Source organism: Perca fluviatilis, chromosome 17, assembly GCF_010015445.1.
Source record: "Perca fluviatilis chromosome 17, GENO_Pfluv_1.0, whole genome shotgun sequence".
NCBI classification, from domain to species: Eukaryota; Metazoa; Chordata; class Actinopteri; order Perciformes; family Percidae; genus Perca; species Perca fluviatilis.
The window spans coordinates 31,806,511-31,813,860 of NC_053128.1; the positions used below are offsets into that span (position 1 = coordinate 31,806,511).

At 41.5% G+C, this 7,350-nt stretch overlaps 1 pseudogene; it reads left to right on the forward strand.

Moving 5' to 3' along the window:
* The first annotated feature begins 4,519 nt into the window (after positions 1-4,519).
* On the forward strand, positions 4,520-6,058 carry LOC120545761 (annotated as a pseudogene).
* The last annotated feature ends 1,292 nt before the right edge of the window (positions 6,059-7,350 follow it).

The following is a 7,350-nucleotide window of genomic DNA, read 5'->3' on the forward strand; positions in this document are numbered from 1 at the left end:
GCCGGAGGGCGCGCCGGCCAGGCGGCCCGCTGGGGACGCGCCACAATAACGGGATGGCGGAGGTTGGGTTTAGGAAAAACCTTACGGGGAAAGGGCGCCTTAAACGCCGGGAGACGCGCCACAGTAACACGCGGGACAAAACGCCACACGCAGGGACGCCATCCCCGGGAAACAAAGCGCCACACGCGGGACGCGATCCCCGCTCGCCCGGGTGAAAGTCCTGTGTTGTTTGACCCATCCACCACCCCGACCAACCTCCCTACGCGGATTTTCGGCTTTTTATATTACTCCCTACCATTTTCGTGCTGTGGCCACAAAATATGCTTCCCATTGAAATACATTACTTCACATTTTCGTGTTGTCCACCACGTAAAAACCGACAAAAACGTCTCCGTGAACACGTATCAATAGATTAAGAATAACGTTGATATTTACACGAACTCCCGTGAGACCGGGTTGTTCATGTACCACTTGGCTTGTTTGCATTTTAAAGACCTCTTTTCTTGACACATTTTCACATAAAATGCCAAGCCTTTCACTGTAAGCTTGACGCCCAGAGCGTGCAGACGCTGTTTCGCTCATTGCCTTTGATGCAGTGTCGGACATTATCTCCTTAACTTGGACCTTTAAGGCTCCTTTAATGTTGTCACTTTATTTGCAGCATTTCATAAAACACAGGGAAACATTTTCCATTTCATGACTTGTCTCCATGTTGGAGATTTTATGAATGCATGCGGCTCCGGTGAAGTAATGCGCAATCTGGCTGCGCGTCATCCAAAGTACAACTTTCCTTTCTTTAAAAGTCCCAATATTCATCAATATGCAGTGAAACAATGACTCAAGTACTCTAAATAGTAAAGCCGCTTTCCAATACAGCATCCTGAGTTAATCTTTTCACATACCGATGCTGTTGCGTGGCTTTAAGCGTTGTCCGTAGGCCGCTGACTCTCCGTGTGCCGACGCATCTTTCCACATACTCCAATAGTTGTCTGTTCCTCGTGAGAGATCCAAAACTTCCACAAAGTCCAACAACAAAAATTCCACTTCAAGGGCGGGTTTTTACTTGTATGTAGTGGCGAATTGTCCTCAGACTGAACAAAACAAACTAAAAACTCAAAGTCCAAAAGCCACTGAGGCACCGAAGAGTGAATCTTACGCAGAGATAAAAACGTTCATTGTCCAGGCAGAGATGGTATTTCTGTGAGGTTTATTAATCCAATTTCTCAGCAACAAACATTTCACACAAAGGAGCAATGCCGTCTCTAGGCTCTGGTGAAAAACCATCAGCCCTCCCCGTTGTCTACCTCCCACATAACTCAACACCCATATTTGTAGACTTCACCTGTGGCGAAGGCTGCTTGGTACTTTCAAAACAAAAGCACTAGATGATACTGAAAATAAGCAAAATAAAATACTACTGATATAAAAAAATGTATGTAGCTATATGATTCAAGCCAAAACAGAAATTAAATAAATTAATATTTAACTATTAAATATAACAAACAATGATGGCTCTAACAATAACAAACCAATGAATAGCTCCAACATGAAGAAAGCATTTTCTTCCTGTCTTCATTCCAGGTTTTCATACAAAGCTGACGGAGAAAATGTGAAACTGATATGAGAGTATAACTGAGGCCCTTTTCCTCCTGAAACACCACAAAATACAGTGTTAATGTTTAGAGTCAGTCAGTCTCTGTCCTTTCAACCTTTCCTCACTAAAACTGCATCGTCACAGAAAAATGAGCAGAGTTTTCTATCACTTGTTGCTTTTATAGCCAACATTTCCTCTCTACACTGAGTCAATAAATATTACACAGACTTAAAAGTCCTGACACACATAAGACAGTTGATGCTTCACATTTGGTTACATGTATTTCCACATTGAGGGGGTTACAACTTAAGAGGGGATTTAAATTTGAAACAACAGTATGCTTGGACAAAGCTCAATGTGTATTTTAATATGTCGTGTGTTTCTGTGGAATAGTCTGAGCGAATTGATCAAACAAAGTGTAAATATGTTGCAATTTAAAAAAAGGTTAAGAAGATTTATTTTTATTTTATTTGAAAATTACAGAAGTGAGGAAGGAGAGTGAACATCACACTGATGTTAATGCTGCTTGATTTTAGTTTTTATGTGTTCTTCCTTATCTTAATAGCTAGATAAAGTAGGATGTAAACATGAGTAGTACTTCTTTAAAATGGTTTGTTTAATTTATTTTGTTTGAACGTAATGAAAAGAGAGCTGAGCCAGAAGGTAAAGCTCTCGATCTAATGATCAATTTTGGTTTCTACCCTCATCTATCGTCATGAAGGCTGGGTCAAGACTGACAACAAGATCCAGGGTACAAGCGCGAAATGGGTTTCCTCAGGAAGCTGGCTGGCTCCTTTGCGTCAAAAGGCACTAAATGCTTGCTCTGCCTCCCTTGGGAGAATTACTGGAATTATTGGGTCTTTGTAAATTATAGAGTGTGGTCTAGACCTACTCTATCTATAAACTGTCTTTAGATAACTCTTGTTATGATTTGATACTATGAATACAATTTAATTGAATTAAAACTCTGTGATAACATTGCAGCTTGAACTTTGATCCTCTTGCTCAGATATGCTGCACAGAGGATTGTGGGTCAGAAAAGCACACTGGCTTGCATACTGCAAAATGCAACTGGAAGCATTTGGACATATATTTGACATACTATGTATTGGGGAAAACTTAATATTTTTTTTTTTTATTTTTGTTTTTTTTGGGGTTTAAACACACCCAGTATCTCTCTCAAAGCGATCCTCTTCCAGGAAGGCACAAAGTTTGATACCCCCTCCTCCTCTTCCGTCAAACACAGCCAGCTCCACTCTGTGCACATATTTCCTTGTTCCCTCCCCTTCAGAGCTACAGTTTGCATATGGGTGTAACTAACATGCCGGGGGGGAAGTACAACAGCGTATCAATGCTGTTTTTAGATCAGAGCTCAGACTAAACTGTTCACAAAAAATAAGGAAATTTGTGTTTGGTAGATTATGTCTTTGTTGTAACAATGATTATTTCCAATAAAACTTATACTATTGGAAAGCTTGATTATTTCCATTTTAAATGGTGCCACATTTGTAAGAGAGCTGAGTATGTGGGTCCCGCAAAAAATTTGCCAAATGGTCTCTGACAATGCCAAACAGCTTTTGTTTGCTGTTGCTATTGCAATCAGTGACCAAACCCTGTCCTCAAACAAACTTCATCCCCACAGAGCGGGGTTTATCAGAGACTACCTCCAGAATTTGGGAGTGGAGAGGATGGAAGGACCTTCCAGTAGTCCTGACCTCAACCCCATCGAACTCTTGTGGGATCAGCTTGGGGGTGCTGTTCGTGCCAGAGTGACCAACACAACCATGTTGGCTGACTTGCGACTAATGCTGGTTGAAGAATGGGATGCCATACCACAGCAGTGTGTGACCAGGCTGGTGACCAGCACGAGGAGGAGGTGCCATGCTGTTGTGACTGTGTATGGTTCTTCCACACGTTACTGAGGCTCCTGTTTGTTAAATGAATGAATTGTTTAATTGCCAATATGTCTTGTTACTTTAAACTTCAATCACCCTATCCACTAAACAACACCAAACAAGAGTCAAAAAGAAAAGCTGTTTGGCATTGTCAGAGAAGATTTGGCTAATTTTTCATGGGCGCAACCCACATACTCAGCTCTGTGGCTCATCCCACAAATGCAAGTTCCTCACAAATGTGGCACAATTTAAAATGGAAATAATCAGGCTTTCCAATGGTATAAGATTTATTGCCAAGAAGCATTGTTACAACAAAGAAATAATCTACCAAACACAAATTGCCTTATTTTTTGTGCGTAGTTTATTGAAATCCTAATAGATAAAACATGAACGTTACCACTTGTAGCTCCAGCCAGTTTTAAAGCTCAATATGTCCATATTTATTTACGTAGAAAGGTATCTCTGGTCATTTAAAAACACTATATTAGTATAATAGTTTCCATATTTTAAGAAACTAGGCTATAGAGCCGACTGTTGTATAGGAAACTGAAGGCAACTGCTGACTGCCTGTCTGCCGCCGACTGCTGTCGCGTGTGGATGATGTAACGACACGTAATCTTACAAGAGACGGAACATCACTACACCCGGGTGGCTGTTGTTACCATGGTACCATGTCAGACAACCAAGCCAACTTTCCTAATGAATTACAGCAAAATCGTAGCACCATTTTATTAAATAGTAAAAATAAAAAGACCCAAAGACCTTTTATGTATTGAATGATTATTTTATTATGTACATACACAAAATGTGAACAGTTGCATTAGGAAGTATTTTTGACATAGCCTACTATGTATTGGGACATACTAAATCTTTTCCTGTCATACTAATGGTAGTATGGGCATTGCAACACCAAGCACTCCTCTTTCAGGAATGAAGATAAACTTGATAACTCCTCCCAAATACATGCTGTTTGGGAGGAGTTATCAAGGCTATAACTGCTGTTCTCAGGAAGTGAGACTCAGACAGTCATTGTCACTGAGCAAGAGGTGAAATGGCACAGAAAGGAGTTCAGCTGGACCGGGAAACCTTCTCTTGTTCCATCTGTCTGGATCTACTGAAGGATCCGGTGACTACTCCCTGTGGACACAGCTACTGCATAAACTGTATTAAAAGCCACTGGGATGTAGAAGATCGTAAGTACAGCTACAGCTGCCCTCAGTGCAGGAAGATGTTCACACCAAGGCCTGTCCTGCTAAAAACACCATGTTAGCAGATTTAGTGGAGGAGCTGAAGAAGACTGGACTCCAAGCTGCTCCTGCTGATCACTGCTATGCTGGAGCTGAAGATGTGGCCTGTGATGTCTGCACTGGAAGAAAACTCAAAGCACACAAGTCCTGTCTCTTCTGTCTGGCTTCTTACTGTGAGAAACACCTTCAGCCTCATTTTGAATCAGAGACATTCAAGAAACACAAGCTGGTGGAGCCGTCCAAGAAGCTCCAGGAGAACGTCTGCTCTCGTCATGATGAGGAGGTGATGAAGATGTTCTGCTGTACTGCTCAGCAGCTTATCTGTTATCTCTGCTCTGTGGAGGAACATAAAGGCCGCGACACAGTCTCAGCTGCAGCAGAGAGAGCTGAGAGGCAGAGAGAGCTTGAGGGGAGTCGACAAAACATCCAGCAGAGAATCCAGGACAGAGAGAAAGATGTGAAGCTGCTCAACAGCAGCGCGGAGGCCATCAATCTCTCTGCTGATAAAGCAGTGGAGGACAGCGAGAAGATCTTCACTGAGCTGATCCGTCTCCTGGAGAAAAGAAGCTCTGATGTGAAGCAGCAGGTCAGATCCCAGCAGAAAAGTGAAGTGAGTCGAGTCAAAGAGCTTCAGGAGAAGCTGGAGCAGGAGATAACTGAGCTAAGAAAAAAAGAGACGAAAAACGCTGAGCTGAAGAAGCTCTCACACACAGAGGATCACAACCAGTTTCTACACAACTACCCCCTCACTGTCACCACTCAGCCAATCAGCATCCAGCGTCCATATCCGTCCTCTGAGCTGCTTTGAGGACGTGACAGCCGCCGTGTCAGAAGTCAGAGATAAACTACAGGACGTCCTGAGAGAGAAGTGGACAAACGTCTCACTGACAGGGACTGAAGTGGATGTTTTACTGCCACCACCAGAGCCCAAGACCAGAGCTGGATTCTTAAAATATTCACGTGAAATCACACTGGATCAAAACACAGCAAACACACGGCTGTTATTATCTGAGGGGAACAGGAAAGCAACATTAATGAGTCAACAACAGTCTTATTCTAGTCACCCAGACAGATTCACTAACTGGTGGCAGGTCCTGAGTAGAGAGAATCTGACTGGACGTTGTTACTGGGAGGTGGAGAGGAGAGGGGAAGAGGAGGAGTTGATGTAGCAGTCGCATACAAGAATATCAGAAGAGCAGGGAGATCGATTGAATGTAGTTTTGGACGAAATGACAAATCTTGGCGTTAGATTGTATCAACAACAGTTATATATTTTGGTCCAACAAAGTCCAAACTCCCGTCTCAGGTCCTGAGTCCTCCAGAGTAGGGGGGTGTACCTGGATCACAGTGCAGGTATTCTGTCCTTCTACAGCGTCTCTGAAACCATGACTCTCCTCCACAGAGTCCAGACCACATTCACTCAGCCGCTCTATGCTGGACTAAGGTTTAATGTTTGGGTTTATGGTTATGGAGACTCTGCTGAGTTGTGTAAACTGAAATAGACAGAAGTCATTTAAGGGTTAAATTCTGTGTTTTAACTTGTTGCTTTTATCAATGTTTTTTGTCAATTTTTCGACAGTTCTTTTCTTTCACCGTTTTTAGACGCGTTGAGATGTTTTTGGAGCCTTTTTAAACGTTTTTTTTTGCTTGTGTCAACATTTCATTTGTAAAGAAATGTAGATTTACATTTATTTGTTTGGCCAAATTATATCATAATCAATAACTCATTCTTTTCTTTTACATAGCTGAGATTCTGGTTCAAACAAAGTGATTGTGTGGATGAAGTGAATCTGTTCATGAAATCATTGAACAAGAGTCTTTGAACAGACTTTACTGATGGGATGTGTGAACAAACTGAAGCTTTACATGATGAATAAACTAATATGAACAAAGTATTTTCTTCCTGTCTTCATTCCAGGGTTTCATACAAAGCTGACGGAGAAAATGTGAAACTGATATGAGAGTATAACTGAGGCACTTTTTCTTCTTGAAACACCACAAAGTACAGTGTTCATGTTTAGAGTCAGTCAGTCTCTGTCCTTTCAACTTTCCTCACTAAAACTGCTCCGTCACAGAGAAATGAGCAGAGTTTTCTATCACTTGTTCACAGCGTTTAAGTAGTGAGTAAGAGCATTTCAATAGTGTATATAAGGGAGTTTAAGTTGTATGTTAAACAAATTTTAATAGTGTACACGAAAGTGAGAGCGTTTCAATAGTGTATAATCTATAGTGTTCTGGTTTCAGAATGATTAAGACAATTGAAGAACAATTACATATTTCCATGTAAACTATCATGTTTTTGCCAAATGATGTACAGATGTTTAGTCATTCTATTATCTGAAATGTCTTGAAATGTAGTGCAAATAGCTCTGGTAAATGGGATAGAAATCTCCTTGGGAGAAATAGATTTAGAGTGAGCCCTGGATGTTTACAACATCTGGCTCCGCCCTGGGACATGAAGTACTCTCTGTGCTTTGCACACACCTCTTATTAAGCGTCTTTATGAGTCATTTAGTTTGAACATGTTTGTGAGGACGTCAGAAAGTGACAGCTCTGATTACCTAACAGAACTCATCGACTGTTTGACGGAGTTCATTTGAATTAGATTTGACTA